Source organism: Monodelphis domestica, chromosome 1 (genome assembly GCF_027887165.1).
Source record: "Monodelphis domestica isolate mMonDom1 chromosome 1, mMonDom1.pri, whole genome shotgun sequence".
Classification (NCBI taxonomy): domain Eukaryota; kingdom Metazoa; phylum Chordata; class Mammalia; order Didelphimorphia; family Didelphidae; genus Monodelphis; species Monodelphis domestica.
The window spans coordinates 263580185-263597279 of NC_077227.1; the positions used below are offsets into that span (position 1 = coordinate 263580185).

The following is a 17095-nucleotide window of genomic DNA, read 5'->3' on the forward strand; positions in this document are numbered from 1 at the left end:
TAGATTTGAATCTATGCCTTCCCACTCCTGGCCTTGCTCTCTATCCATTGACCACCTAGCTGTTCCCCACTAATTGATCTTTTAATATTTCCTTACTCTTCATGTTTATCATTTTGAGACATGCATGAGCTGTTATGGTTATTTTTACAATCATAATCATTTCGATATTAATCCCCAGATGAGGATTTCACATAGTCAGGATTGCCAAGCCCCTCATGAATTTTCTAGTGTGTGTATTTATGCATCATCTCCATCCAAATAAACAGCTATTGACAGTAGTGAGCAGGATTGTTTTTCATCCATTATACTTTCACCACCAAATCTTAGCAATCTGACTTTCCATGATGCAGACTTCCCATTTCTATAGGAGAACATGGAAAAGATTCTTGTGAAATAAGCCATGACCCAAAACAAAGATAGCAAATTACTTTTAAAGCAGACAATTTCTTTTTTTTAATTTTGTAATATTTTATTTGATCATTTCCAAGCATTATTCATTAAAGACAAAGATCATTTTCTTTTCCTCCCCTCCACCCCCCATAGCCGACCTGTGATTCCACTGGGTATCACATGTGGTCTTGATTCGAACCCATTGCCATGTTGTTAGTATTTGCATTTGAGTGTTCCTTTAGAGTCTCTCCTCTGTCATGTCCCCTCAACCGCTGTATTCAGGCAGTTGCTTTTCCTCCGTGTTTCCACTCCCACAGTTTATCCTCTGCTTATGAATAGTGTTTTTTTCTCCTAGATCCCTGCAAATTTTTCAGGGACATTACACTGCCACTAATGGAGAAGTCCATTACGTTCGATTATACCACAGTGTATTAATCTCTGTGTACAATGTTCTCCTGGTTCTGCTCCTCTTGCTCTGCATCACTTCCTGGAGGTTGTTCCAGTCTACGTGAGATTACTCTTAATCAGTGAAATTGTGCAGAAAACCAAGATTTCCAATACTAAATTCATGTATACTGTATTGCAAATGAACTTTTTTCTTAACTGCACTTTTGGAGATAGAGACAAAAGGACAGATTGGACTTGATTAGTAATTTCTCCCCTGTCCTAAGAGAACTTGTCACTCTAGAGCAAAGAGACTTTATTGTGCCATGTATATTAGATGGCATGGGGGTAGCTGGGAATGCAGTGGACAGATCACTGGTCCAGGAGAGAGATGCAAATTCAAATATGGTTTCACTCACCTGCTGTGTGACTTAAATTTTTAAAATTTATCTTTAAGTATTTTTCCATGGTTACATGATTCATGCTCTCACCCTCCACTCTCCCTCAGTCCTCCCAGCAGTTGTGTGACTTTGGGTAAGTCATTTAACCACCACTTGCTTTAGTTTCTCCACCTGCAAAATGAGGTTAATCATACCACCTACCTTATAGGGTTATTGTGAAGATGAAATAAGGTAATTTATAAAGTGCTTAGTACAGTGCATGGCACACAGGCACTATAAAAATATGATGATGATGATGATGATGATGATGATTATTGTTGTCATCTCCAGAAGAAAAAGATTATACATTAATTCCTGAAGAATGCCTTTTGGGACAAAACTGAAAGGTTTAGATGGGAATGAGAGTTGTAGTCTGTGGAATAACCAGTTGCACTTAACTATTAAGTTATGTGATGTTCCACTTCCTGTCTTATTGGTTGGAAATATATTAGGTATTTGATAAGTGTGAATGCCAGTGCACAGAGTAAGTTTATACAGATTATTACAAAGTGATAACTATACTGTTCTTTATAATGATATCACTTCATTTTGTTAATTAATATAGCCAAGTCCCTGGTAACTGGTGTTGTGAGATGGTGCCATATTGTTATTTTATTACAGGATCTAAAAATCAGAGAAAGTAGATGGTTATAATGTTAATTTAGTGGTTTGAAAATTTCTAGTTAGTCTCTGAAGGACTATAATTTGCTTATTATTTTTCTGCCTCCAGGCCCTCAGAGTAGAGGGCCTCTTTACTTAGCCACTTAGGTGTCCTGGGTGTTACTCAAAAGGAATAGGAGAGATAAAAGGTGGTGGGAGAACATGAACACACTCTCTCTCACACATATTGACAGGTTTGGATAAAGGTCATTGGAGGGGAAAAAAGACAACAGGCCACTTTCATAGAAATAGGAAATAGCTGGAGCAATATGGAAAAGATAAAAAATCTAGCATAAGAACTTGACAATGGCTATCTCTTATTTAGACATTTGCTGTCTCTCAAACAAAAGCTCAGTAGCTAATCCATTTTTCCTTTTCCTTAATTTTATCTTTTAAAAGTGGAGGAACCAAAAAGTAGGATTTCTATTCTATAGCTGATTTTCACTAACAGAAGAGGAACTATTGTTGGAGGGAACAGAACCTTAGAGGAAGCAACTACATTTTCATAGATAGAAATGGAAAAGGCTATGTTAAATCTGACATGTAACCTTGATTTTGGGAAAGCAGATGTCTAAGGGTTCAGAGGAAGGATTAGAAGACTCCTATTAATTAAAATTTTTTGGATGAGGTCAGTCCAGAAGGAAGACTAACACAATCAAGGATCAAATTGTAAAAACCCGAAGAGAGACAATTCAATAGGAGGAAAAATATGTTTTCTGGAGAGTCTGATATATGAATGTACAGGAACTCATGAACTAATTCAATTTTTAAAAGTACCATTAGAACAGGAGTTCTTCACTCAGGGACCTGGGAATAGATTTCAGGTGGTGTGTGAACTAGAAGGGGAAATAAATCACATCTTTCTTCTTAGTAACTTGACTGCAATTTAGCCTTTCCTTCAACAAACACCATTCAGTGAAGGTATCCACAGGCCTATTGCCATTGGGAACTGTGAACCAAATATGGTTTACAAGTCCTGGTGGAGAAGAAGGCCAGGCAGAAGATGAATACTAGAGTTTTTGTTATAAGAGCCAAAGCTCAGAATGAACTGAAGTCAGTAAGGAAAGGTAAGGAAAACCAGAGCAGAGTTGCCTTTGTCTGTATTGAGAGTTTTTTTTATCTGTGTTGTGCAATTAGATACCTTTGTGAAGGGCAGGACCTTTGCTTGCAATACCTAATGACAGAACAGGCAGAGCTGCTCAACTCTTGATTTGCTTGAGTTTCCCTTCCTGCCCCTTGAAGAGGGAGTAGGATGACCTTTGTCCTGGAAATAACAAAACAAAAATGGCTGATGGGTTGGTGAACCAAGATAAATCAGGTAGTAGGAGAGTATCTCAAAGCCTTCGACAATGAGATCATCCAAACTAGGTAAAGTACTTCCTCTGGTGCTAGAACTGGCAGCTGTGGCAGAGACACCATTTTCAAGACTCTGAAAAGGGAAGGGGAGAGTTAGCACAAGTTTGGAGGATACATGTTTTTCTGAAATTTTTTTTTTTCAAAAAAGAGAACAGATCGCAATATTATAAGCCAGAGAGTTTTGAGTTTGATTTCTTTAGCATCCTAGAATAAAAAGAGTGAACATCTAGAAAGGAAAGCAGTGATCAAAGCACCAACACGTCTATGTCAAGAAAACAGGCCACATTTACTCAATTGCTCTATTTTTTTGCCAGATCACTTACCTTGATTTCAGCAAAATTTTTAAAATAAAGTCTTATGCTGTTTTTTTATAGAGGCTGAACAAACAGATGGGGTTAAACAGTATAATTAGATATGTTTAGAACTTGTTGAATGGCCTGAATTAAGGTGAAGTATTCTAACAAATAATAGCTAGTGTTTGTATTACCACTTTAAGGTTTGTAAAGTGATTTATATTTGTTAACTCTGGCAACAGCTCTGTGAGGTATCAATAATATCCTCATTTTTACATGAGGAAGTCACAGGGAAGTCAAGTGACTTACATAGGGTTATATGTCTAGTAGGTTTCTGAGTTTGGATTCAAATTGAAGACTTCTGATAAATCCCTGTGCTCTATTTACTGTGCCACTCCAGGGGAGTATCCTAAAGATCTAAATTTTACTCCTTAAAAAAAAGTATCATTTTGTATTACCTCATTTCCTAATATAGCCTTCTCTTATAACAAAAAGATAAAAAGAGAAATATTACACTTCAGCAATACTAGCTAATTACGTCAGTCACATCTGATGAATGCACGTTTAGCCCATGGATCTCAAAGAACTCTATTTTCATCTCTTTGGGCCCAGACTTGATCATTATAATTACACTATATTCAGTTTCAGGTGTTGTTCTGCTAGTTCAGGATGCACCAGCAGTATGCTATGACAGCCAAAAAAGCCTGGCCTGTATTGAGAGAAACAGCTTTCAGGAACATTGTCCTTTGTATTCTTGCCCTACCTAGTCCATCTCTGGAATATTGGGTTAAGTTTTGGGTGTCATAGTTTATGAAGGACATTGGTAAATTTGGAAGGTAAAAAGGATGGTAAAGGACCTTGGATCCATGTTATATGAAGATCCATTCATTGAAGCAACTGGAATTGATAGCTATCTTTGATAAAAATTAGACTTTTTCTCATTATCCCTAAACAGTGTTCCTCTTCCTACTAGAATCTTTCTCTGTTCTACAAGATAACTCCCCTTTTCCTCCCTGTTCATCTAAGCCTTTCTCCTCACCAACTCAAATCATTCTGTACTGTAGCTTTGATATTCTTTATTATGTAGATATATGGAAATGTCCCAGAGACCTAATTCCAGGCAGGATAGATTAAAACGCTTATCAAAACTTGACTCAAAGGTGGTATCTCTTTCTCTCCCTCTCTTCCCTACATCTGACCCTGGTATTGGAACTTGTACTTATGGAATATATATGGGTTAAATTTAGATACAGCCTATTCACAGTTTATGAACAGATTTCAGTTTGTTGTTTGGATAGTACAAAAAAGTGGTTTATCTTCAGGAGTTATACTTTGATCAGTCATGATCTTAACACTATGGATGGTCCAAAAATGTAACTTTTAAAAATAATTTTTTTATTATGAACTGGACAGCTATCAACTAATACCAACATTTCTGCATACACAGATTTGATTGCAAATGAAGCTGTAAACCTACAATGTCTTCAAATTTGTGTCACATTTAATATAGTACTACCAGTACTCTCTGACATCAGCTTCTTTCAGCTGTAGTTTAAAGAATGTTTCATCTTCTCTGTCCACCCCACAACAAGCACAATTAAATCAAATAAATTTGTGTTATATTCTGTCAGAAAATGTATGTCTCCTTAGACTTCATCTTTAAACCAAGAGATACAAAACATGTTTTAAAACATCACTCTTCTGGCACCATGATTATTCACTGCATTGATCAGTTGGTTTTTTTTTTTAAGTCTTTAAACTTAAAGGCTTTAATTGTCTTTTATAGGCTTTTGCTCTACTTTTAAGCCTTCTAGTGATATTAATGAGTCAAAGATGAACGAATTTTATAGATTATCTAGTCTAGCTCTCTTCTTTTTATGGATGAGGACACATTAGACTTAGGTTATAATTTAGCAACTTTAAGGTATTCAAAATTTTTAGAACAATTGGACCACTTATTAGTGCTCTACTTACAGTGTATGTTAGGATGCCCTTCCTGCCAACATCCCTCTATTTTTTATTATTGCTTCTAATCTGATAGAGTGGAATTTATTAGCTCAGAATTGTTTTAATTTCTCTTGTTAAGGATTTGGAACATTTTTTCATATGATTGTTAATTTTTTTCCCTTAAGGACTGCTTATTCACCCCCCCCCCCAATTAGCATCTAGTTAGTTCTTTTGTCTAGTTTGAACTTATTTTGATATGTGGTATGTGATATTGGTCTATGCTTATTTTCTCCTAGACTGCTTTGTAGTTTTCGTAGGAGTTTTTGTTGAATAGTGGATCTTTAATCCTGTAGTTGGTGTCCTTGGATTTTTTTGAGTGCTATCTTATGTTTAGTTATTTATGGATCTATATATATCCAATCTGTTTCACTGATCAACTTTTCTACTTTTTAACCAGTATAAAATTGTTTAGTGATTCCTGCTTGTAGTATTAATTTTAAAAATGACACTGCTAGTCCCTTTTACCTTCATGCTTTCTTTAATTATTTTCTTTGACTTCTTGACTTTTTGTTCTTTCAAATGAAATTGGTTACTTGTCTAGTTATTTTTGTCTCCTGATGCTTTAATTAAAGCTGTTAATGGTTTCTGTTAATTTTTTAGTTGAATTTTTGAGTTTCTCTAAGGAAATTGTCATGTCATCTGTAGAAGGGGATAATTTTATTTCCTCTTTGCTTATGCTTATTTTTAACTTTAATTTTTATTCTCAATTTAACAACTGCTAAATAAAATTAGTATTTCCACATATTTTTGAATAGGAGAATGCACACGAAACAAGAAATCTCTAATATTTTTTTTTAAGTATAAATAGCTTTCAAAGCTATCCTGATAGTTGATTCTTTCTTACGTCTTCATTTTAAAAGGGGGAGTAATCCTATTTGTAATCTTTCTTGTTTTGTTTTCTGTATTTCCAAATTAGGAGAGAAAAAAGAAATAAATAACATTCTTCCATTCTCCAGGTCAAAAAATCAGTTTCTCATTCTGTATCTTGAGTCAGTTACCTTCTATTAGGGCATTGGGTGGGTCAAAGATGTCTTCATTCCTCTTCCAGCTACATTACTGACTCTTCTCCACAGGACTTTTCCTACCATTCCCTGTCCTGGATCAGTTCCCTTTTATGTGTTGTCTCTGCCATTAGAATGTAAGCTCCTTGAAGGCAGGAACTGTCTTTGTGCTTCTCTTTGTATTTCCAGCACAGTGCCTAGTATATAATAAACCTCTTAATAACTTTTTGTTGGCTGACTGACTGGATATCAAGCTCAATTTCATTAAGTTTATAGATGAGGAAACTGAGGCTCAAAGAAGTTGGGTGGTGACTCTTATGATTATAATCCCTGCTACTGAGGAACCCCAAACTGATGGATTATGTGAGCTCTGGAATTCTGAGCTGTATTAAACTTAAGCGATCAGATTATTGTACATTAAGTTTAGTACCAATAAAATGAACCCCGAGAAGTTAGAGACCCGTCTACCTAAGGAAAGGCAAACTAGCCCAGCTCAGAAAGAGCAGGTCAAACTTCCTGCTCTGGATCAGGATTGAGATCATGTCTCTAAGGCTGCTGCACAAAGTTAGGGGAGACTGTCTCAAAACCAAAAAAAGGTAGTTGGCTTATTTTGAGGAGAGTATGAGTACCAAGAAGCAACATAAGTGCTCAGAGGATCACAAAGCATGCAGTTTGTTACTGGCATGCAAGTGTGTGGCTTCCTTGCCCTTCAGATCTGTTGGAACACATTGACAGTGGTTGGGTCATATAATAGGCAGTGTATTCCAATCAGGAGCTCATATTTCCTGAGTCTCCAGTTCTTATCTGATATTTCTGCACAGTTCCATAAGAATTGAGTGAGAGGGGGATCCTAGGAGCAGAATGAGCAGGTGGTCTGAACTTTTCTCTCACTCTTTCATAAACCATGGGGATGTTGTAATTAGTAATGAATGTTTGCTAACCTTATACTTGAATTACATGAAGTTTGTTAAACTGGTAGTTTGTTAACTTTGCATTTACACTAAATATAGTTGACCATGCTAGTTGTTCAGCACATGTTCAGCACATTCTGGTATATTGGCAAGTCAATCAGTGATCAGTGCTTGTCTACTAGAGCCTAACAATAGTCCAGTCCTCCCATTTATTTAAAGTCACAAAAGGAAGTAAACATTTCACTTGGGTGTTTTTTTAAAGTGTGGGTTGGATTAAATTGTCAACCTGAAGTTCCTTTTAATTTTCATATTCTATAAAAGATAATAATGTAGGAGCAGTTAAGTAGCACAGTAGATGAAGCACCAGAACTGGAGGTGGAAGGACCTGGGTTCAAATGTTACCTCAGACACTGAGTTGACATACATAGTCCTTCAGAGTGCCATTTTTGGTGGAGAGAAGGACATGGTCACCATTATGACTATTAGTTATTGTGCTGCACAGGAATGACTTCAGGACTTTATTTTGTCCATGAGGGTTGTCTGTATAAATGTCACAAGTGGAAGTAACAATCGCAAGGATTAACAGTAGACAAGAACCAATATGGTCAAGTTTATCATATGGCTTATTTAGGTCATATCCATTTGGAATCTATTTGTTATGTCGTTTGGTTCAGATCTAATTTATGCTAAATTACTTTCCAGTTCTCCCAGAAGGTTTATTGATTCTGTTGTGTCCTTTCCTTCGCAGTTGGTGTTTGTGGGGTTGTTGAATACAACTATGTGACTATGTTGCTTTAGTTTTTTGTGTTGCATATTTGTTCTACTCATTAAACTTTTTAAACTATTATCAATCATTTAGACACTTATGGCCTCCTAGTACAGTTTAAGATCTGATCTAGCTAGGCACCCTTCTTATTTTTGTTCTGTTATTTTCTTCTTAATTGATCTTTGGATCCTCTTGTGAGAGGAATAGGGGTGGAAACCAACCCTCACGGAAATTCACTTCTCACAATGAGTTCAATCAGAAGTTATGAGCAGAAAGGCAAGAGTTTATTTCATGAAAGAGGGCACTCCCCCTAGTCATTGGGCAAATACACCCTCTTCTGGTTGAACCTAGCTTTTTATTGACTTAACCACAAAACCTACCCTTCTCCACTTCCTTTCCCTTTCTGCCCCTAGAAACTGGGGAGCCAAAACTTACAGGCTAAATAGGACAACCACAATGTGAAAGGTTAAATTTTGTGGGGCAAGAGTTTGATCAAAAGCCAGTGTGCCTGGGGGCAGCTGGGTATCGGGTAGCTCAGTGGATTGAGAGCTGGGCCTAGAGATGGTAGGTCCTAGATTCAGATCTGGCTTCAGACACTTCCCAGCTATGTGACCCTGGGCAAGTCACTTGACCCTCATTGCCTAACCCTTACCACTCTTCTGCCTTGGAACCAATACACAGTATTGATTCCAAGATGGAAGGTAAGGTATAAAAAAAGCCAGTGTGCAGTTTATTAAACTCAAATCACTTAGTTTATTATTATTATATTTATTATAGTTTGTTAATTATGCCCTAGATCTCAATCCTAACTAAATTTCTCCAGAAAACCCTATATCTATCTGCCTCAGAGGGCAGTATCTTCTGCTAGTTCGAAAGCCCTTACCTATTCTTCTATTCTCTCTATCTGATAATAGAGCCAGTATCTAACTACCTATATCCCCAAGTTACCAACGATCAATAAGGCTTTAAATTCCATTTCTCTCTTTCCAACTAGAGAGAGACAGAGACAGACTCAGAATCACACATTCCTCTCCCCAGGAGATCCAGAGACCAAAAAAACAAAACAAACAAACAAAAAAAAAAACCAAAAAACTGACCTTTCTAATTGTCTGTAATTTACCAGCCACATTCAGCCATACTCTTCTAATTCACCAACTGCCAACCTGCACAGCAGGGGGTCTCCTACTGAAAAAATTTCTTATTCCTTTTCCTCTTAAATATAAAAAGTAGAAATTAATTTAAAAATCTATTACTATATCCCCTCTGAGATCTGTTGGGAGACCTGTCTCCCCAATGGATCTTTCAAAAAAGACTGTACTATACTCTATATTATATACCAGTAAAAGTAAAGTGAGAAAGTAAAAAACAAAACAAGTCTTGCAACATGCAAGTCTCAAATAATATACAATTCAAAATGTTTACCATTACAGAAATTATAATCACATTCATACTATACTGTGTATTAGTAAAACCTATTCTTATTATACTTTACAGAGTTAAGAACCTAAAGATATTAATTCAAATATACCTTACAATTACTATACATACAAAAAATTAAATAAGAAAATGAACAAGAACTTTATATACATATTACATACCTCTAAAATGCAATTAATATACATCTAATATTTACCTTATTTGCAATTCATACATCTACTATATCCCCCTGAGGTGGATTATATACTTACCTATTACATTCCATTTCAAACCTTTATGTATGAGAAACATTTACCTTCAAAGTTCAGTATCCTTAAAATGTCCATTTGTAGTAGTCCTTGTAATAATCCAATGTTCTTGTAAATATTGTTCAGTAGTCCATTAGTATTCTAATTGAATTTCAATGTCCTTAAAAAGTGTCCATTTGTATCTGTAGTCTTGTCCTCGATGTATGCAGCTAATAATTTTCGATGGTGTAGCATACCAGGTATATTAGCATCTTGAAAATATGATTGGTGTATTGATATTGTAATATGTTATTTATTGATTACCAAATCTTCAGTCCAAAGGACAAAAGAATTCCTGAGCAGGACATTATTTGCCACAGTGTCCTAACTCACACCTTGTTAGACCACATTCCTTCCAAGTCACATGTTTGATTAAACAATGTCCTTGATTATCAATTGAGTCAATGTTAAAGCCTATGCCATGTCACATGTTCATTAGTTATCTCCCACTCCATTCCTAAATTCTCCAATAAAAGTTTGAGGGCACATGTGGAGCTCCCTCTCAATTCCATCAAAGGAGCAAGGCAACATGTAGCCCATATTTTTTAAATCCTTGTCTCGTGAGTCCTTATTCCTGTGTTTTTCTCTCCTCTATCCATATTCCTTCAGTTTCCAATCTCCTCAGGTGTCCACCCATGAGAATTTCAAGATGTAACTACAGGAGGTTACAGATAGCAGGTGTCTAGAGACCTTCCTAGGCAGGCTGAATTGTTTCTGTTTGCTGAAAGTTTTTTTTTTTTTGCATAAATTGTATCACCTGTAAGTCTTTACATTTCATCTATAGTTCCTAGACCATAAAATGGAACTCTTGGAAATTAGTGTTAAACACAAACATTTACATTAACATTTGTTTGCATCATTTGGAGCAAAGAACCATGTTCCAACGTGGTTCACAGCTATCTAGGGAAGAATGAACTGAGATAACTAGTGAAATTACATCTGGGTTTGGAGAATCAAATGTTTCACTATTTGATTCCAGAGTCCTTTCTCCCCTGGCAAACTTTCTCATAAAGAACCATGTGCACCTCTCTGAGATTCCTCTCATTGAGGATTTTCAATCTGGCTATTATGTGGACATGCTTCCTTAGGAATATATTGTAACAAGTCAATGGCCTCAGTTTGGTTACTGTTTCTATTATTTTCATGATTTCCAAGATTGTTATTTCAGAAATTATTTCTGTTGTTATTTCTAGAATAGTTATTGTTTTTAGAATAGTTATTCCTATAGTTCGCACCATTATTTCTAAAATTGCTGAATATTTGATTCCAGCATCTGCAGTTTGTCAAGTGTCCACTTTTTCCACACAAGTAGTATATTGGCTTCTGATTTGTATATTCTCTTTGGGTTATATATTTTCACACAGAAGCAATAGCTAACCCAAAATTAGTACCACTTTTTTCAAGCTTTTCAATTTTCCCTTTGTTTTTATCTCCTTTTTTAATGCATCCACTAAATCATTGACATCTTTCATTTCATGCCCATTATAAAAATAAACTACCACCTTCCTTAATTCATCAAGGTTAGGGTAACTGGTTTTAAAATAGTCCATGACTACTTTGCAACAATTTGTTACAAACTGCCTTCTCATTTGCTTAATGTCTCTTTCTGTTGTTAAGTCAATATCTATATATCTCCCTCCCAGTTCTATAAGTTTGTACATGAACTGTGAAGGATTTTCTCCTATTTCCTGCTTAAGCCTTTCAAATTTTGTCTAGGTCTATCTGAACAAGCTCTAATTGCATTAAGAACTGTTTCATCATTAAAGTTTCAGGCTCTCTACTTGCATCTGTTTCAATGAGGGTCATATTCAAGCTAGTGAACTGCACCCTCCTGATTGGTAAGCTTGATCATTTTATCCTTTTCCCTTTTAGTTACTAACTCATTAAGAAGATATTAAAAATCAATCCAGGTTGGAGCAGATTGCCTGCATTTCAAGCTTTTTTTAATAACCACTATGGGCTCCTCCTCACAAGAAGGAATGCTGAGCTCAAATCCCTCCATATCCTGAGGGGTAAATGGTTTGTGGTGCCTGGGGGCACCTGGGTGGCTCAGTGGATTGAGAGCCAGGCCTAGAGAAGGGGAGGGGGTGGATCCTAGGTTTAAATCTGGCCTCAGACACTTCCCACGATCCTGGGCAACCTGAACAAGTCATTTGGCCCCCATTGCCTAGCTTTATCACTCATTTGCCTTAGGTCCAATACACAGTATTGACTCCAAGAGGGAAGGTAAGGGTTTAAGAAAAAGTCTCTTAGGATATATAATAGTTACTGTCTCCTAGGATTAAAAGTTGGTACATTTCTTAAAGGGATAGGCTAGGGATTTGTATTTTCTCTCTCTTTTGGCTTTTAATTTTAGGTGCTTTGGTAGTAGTTTTTAGTAGACTGAGCAATGAATGATTTCATTTTGTTGTGTAATAGTTTTAGCCATTTGAGAAATATGATCTTCAAGTTGAGCAACTTTAGAGATTCATTTTGTTGCTTTATAAGTTTAGTCAATTGAGAGATACTATCTTTCACTTTGGAGATAGTTTCATTTTGGTAGGCAATAGGGTTAATCATTTTAGAGATGCAATCCTTAAGATATGCAACTTTAGTCTCCATTAATCTCTCTTTCAGTTGTTTTCTTTTCTTAATAAAGATTAAACTAAATATTTTATACAGTTGGTAGTTTAGAAAAAATCCTGACAGAACAAATACTCCTACTAAAAGCAGTATTAACTGGAGACCATCCAAAACTGTGAGATGTAAAATCTCAATGAAAGTCTTAGGTATTGGGAGTTCTCTGAAATAATGAGGTACTACCTCCTTAACTATCCATGCCATGATATTGAACACCATAGTTACACTCCTATCCTTTTCCAAATATTAGAAAGAGAAGATCAATAGATTAATCAAACTCCTGACTGACTCACCAGGCTGTGACGGGTTAAATTTTTAGGGGGCAGGAGTTTGCTAAAAAGTCAGTGAGCAGTTCATTAAACTCAAATCACTTAGTTTATTAATAGGAAATATAGGAAATAGGAAGGAGGAAAGTGAAAGTAATCTTATAATAGTTTGTAACTATACCCCAGATCCCAAACCTAATTAAATTTCTCTAGAAAACCCTACATCTGTCTGCCTTAGAGGGCAGTATCTTCTGCTAGTTTGAAAGCCTTCGCCTAGTCTTCTATTCTATCTGATAATATATCCAGTATCTAACTACCTATATACAAGTTATCAATGATCACTATGGCTAATAAGACTTTAAATTCCATTTCTTTGTCTCCAATTAGAGAATCACACTCTTCTCTCTCCAGGAGATCCAGAGACCAAAAAACCAAACAAGACAACACCTTTCCAATGGTCTGCAGCTTACAAACAATACTCAGCCACACCCTTCTAACTCACCAATTGCCAACTTGCACCACAGGTGGTCTCCTACTACACAATTTGACATCTAAAGTATGTTGGAACATACTCGGTGACATAACCTAACCTAACACTTGTCAGCCTGTTTGAAACTAGCACATTGCTTGGCCAGGGGGCTTTTGGAGAAAATATTTTGAGGGCAACACACAGCCCACTTCTCACATTTTAGATCAGGAATCTGTTTTGTATGCAGTTGGCCAAGAATGGCTTTTAGTTTTAAAATGCTTTATTGTATTGAAGAAACCTAAAATTATTTTTAGGTTGTAGGAAAAATAGGTACATTTGCATTTGACCTCCAGCAGTAGTTTGTTGGTACCTACTCTAGATGATATACACACATACAGCTAACACGTGTCTAAGGACAAATTCGAATTCAGGAATATGAGTCTTCCTAACTCTAGGCCCAGCTCTCTATCCACTGAGTCACCTACTGATTGATGTGACCCACCCATTTACAACTAACATTTTTCTAGTTATTTAGGTCTGATTATTTCTATAGAGTGCTTTTTAATTATATTTGTATAGTTTGTGCAGGTGTCTTGGTAGAGACTTCTAAAAATTGTGTACATTTTCATCTCTACTAGGTTTTGATAGTTATGTAAAATGTTAGTTATAAATTTATTTTATATCTTAATCTTGATGTCATTTATTTATTTATTTTGCCCTAGGGTTTTCTACATGTACTATTATTTGCAAAATTTAGTTTGGTTTTGTCTTTACCTTTGTTTATTTCCTTGAATTTTTTTTCTTGCTTGCTTTAGCCAATCTTATTACAAAAACCTCCAGCTTTTTTCCATTTCACGTTGGCTCTTGGTTTTAGATAAATACTACTTTTCATATTAAGAGAAGGTCCAAGTATTCATATTATTGGATGTCCAAAGCTTCTTTAGCATATATTGATGTAATCATCTTTTTTATTAAACATGATCCTAATTAATACATTGATAATATTCCTGTATAAGTTAACTCTGATATGCTGGTATAATTCCAATATAGCTATAGTGTATAATCTTTAAAAAATACTGTATTCTCTTTTTTAACATTTAATTTTTCTTTTCTATTGCTGTTCATTGGAATATTGATCTGTAGTTTTCTTTAGCTGGGCTTTCTTTTCCCTGGTTTAGCTATCAAAACTATATTTATACCATAGAAAATTTGGAATGATCCATCCTCCCCCCCATTTTTGTGTCTTATGTAATATTGAAATCCAGACATTGAAATGTTTGATATAATTTTACTTATAAGTCTATATGGAGAATATTTTTTTTGAGGGTTCATTTATGGGTTGTTAATAGTAATTTACTTGAGGAACATCAAAATATAATTTTATTTGCTTATATTTTTACCACTGAATTTGAAAGACTTTTTTCCAAACAGCAAATTTTAATTAAAACACTTTATGTACTGAAATGTTATTTATTAAGTGTAAAGATTAAAATTTAGGGGAGATGGGGAGACTGAGGCAGGTAGAAATTAGTTTCTCTCTGCAAGGAGTATTATATTTTTTTGAGGTTTATTAAAGGTTAAAGATTAAAAATATACAAGTAAGAAACATGTGCCTAGGCCAGAGGCCTAGGCAAAATAACCTCACATCACGCAAGAGACGCTCCTGCTACAAAACGGCAGTCCCCAAAGCCCGAGAGCCTTTTCCTCAGTTTAAATCCCTTCTCGATCTCGGCCCAGGTGAGATTACAAGGCATTCTGGGGAAGTGGAGCAAAGGCTCATGGGGATTGTAGTCCTGTATTCGAGTCTATTTTTCACATAAGTTGAAGATTTGTCTAAATACCTGCTTGGGTAAAAAATAATGGAAAAATATACTGCCCATATTGGGATGTGTAGTTTTATGAGTAGCTCGTTGAGTTTATATAGTTATAAACATATCTCACACATAGGGGTTTAATAAGTGCTTCTTTTGTTTTATAGGTACTTCACATGGACATAATTGAATAGGAGAGAAAATTGGGCTGGATTGCATTTTGGAAACCATATGGTACTTTCTTGGAACCCAAGCTGCATGCTGCCACATCTATATATTCTCCAGGTGAATCATGACACTTCTACCACCCTGACATCCCTCCCCTTCGTGGGGCCATCACTATACATCAAGCCCTTTCATTTTTCCTCATGATTCTTATAATAGCTTAATTGGCCTCCATTTTTCTAATCCACAGAGGTGTCTAGTTGCCATTTTAAGATACAGGACCTATCATATCACATCCTTGCTCAGGAGTCTTTAGGATTAATTGTAGTGTCTGAGATAAAATATAAATTTCTCATACTGGCATTTAAAGTGCTCCTTCTGCATTCTGTCTCTAGCCTGTTCTATTTTATACTATTCATTCTATTTCAGCCCTTCATTTGATAACTATTCTAGCCCCACAGGCCTGTTAGCTGGTATTTAATGTATTTGTATTTTAGGTATATTGTACCCCCTACTTCTGTGTATTTGCATAAGTGCATCCGTGACTGGAGTGTACCGCCTTTACTCACCTCTTCTTAGAATCCTTTTCAGGACTCAGCTTAGGTGCTACCTCCTGTGAAAAATCTTACCTGATCCCCTGTGGAATGTGAAAGCCCTTTTAGGGGTTTTGACAATCTGAGAAAGAAGACTTAGAAATAATAAATGGTAAATTGCCCTTTTAAAAGATTTTGACTTGGAAGTAGAAGAGGATACCTTGTAGTGATAATAGATCCAAGTAAAGATTTTTTTAAGGATGGAAGAGATTTGGGCATTATTTGTAGGCAATAGGAAAGGATTCAGTAGCTAGAGAGAGCTTGAAATTTAAGGAAGAGAGAAATGACAATAATGAGCAAGTTCTCAGTACACGGGAAGGAAAAACATCAGGAATAAAGTTAGTGGGACTTGCCTTAGGCAAAAGAAACAGTTCTACCTTTTATCAGAGATTGGAACAAAGGAAGAGAATATGGGAGATGATACTGAGATATAAAATAGCAGATTAGTTGAAGTTATAAGTTGAAGTGATGGTCTCTTAAGGGAGGAGGGGAGTCATCCTCTCCTTAGAAGAATATGAGTGAAGGGATTTTTGGGTAGTGCAACAGAGAGCCAATTAGTGAAGAGAAAAAAGTCTTGTGGAACAGTTGAAAGACTCAAGATTTAGATGATGCCAATCTCTAGTGGTCCCATTTAGAATGTTTGTGTTTCCTGACACAGTTTAGTAGAAAGAAAACTTGATTGGATTTTACGCAAAAACTGTCTTTATGATCAGTGATAAATTACTTCTCTTGGACTCTTTGTTGTTTTTGAAAATGAAGCTGCATTTTAGTCTTTTACCTTTTGTGTACTGTAAGTGGAGTTAAAATTTTGGATTTTTCCCCTTTATTTTTATCCTATTCATTCAGGAGTAGGTACAATTACATTCCTTTTTGTGATTTTGGATGTGATTATTTCTTGGTTTTGTTGATTCTAATACAGTCCTTTGAAAACTAATGCCTTCATGTTCAATTCCTTTGTAAAATGTCCCATTCTTTTTGGAATAACTTTGTTCCCAGAGACATGAAATAGGATGTGTTTCAAAGTGTAATTAATGTATCAAAGATTATTGCTTATACTTGTAACCTGACCTGAAAGAGAAGTCACTGAGATGAATGAAAGAGTTTTCTAGAGCCCAAATCCTTCTTAAAGGTTTTGAATTCCATTTTTCCTTGATAGTCCAGGCAAATCTAGCTCCCACTTATAAGTCATTCTGGAGTGCCCTAGGGAGAGAACTTGATTGTAGTTTCAGTGAAAAATGCC

The 17095-nt window shown here is 35.7% G+C and overlaps 1 protein-coding gene across 7 annotated transcripts in view; it reads left to right on the top strand.

Annotated features, from left to right (window-relative positions):
• Positions 1–17095, top strand: part of FBXO34 (F-box protein 34) — a 62502-nt gene that overhangs the window by 23490 nt on the left and 21917 nt on the right. For 3 of the 7 annotated variants that reach the window (XM_056810782.1, XM_016428018.2, XM_056810780.1), the window contains exon 2: positions 15265–15382. The exons of 1 other annotated variant lie outside the window; for it this stretch is intronic. The gene's annotated coding sequence lies outside the window, so the exon portion shown is untranslated. Of the gene's footprint in view, positions 1–11698; positions 11771–13204; positions 13374–15264; positions 15383–17095 lie in introns of all 7 variants that reach the window. 3 more of the 7 variants (XM_056810777.1, XM_016428019.2, XM_056810778.1) reach the window with 2 other exon arrangements.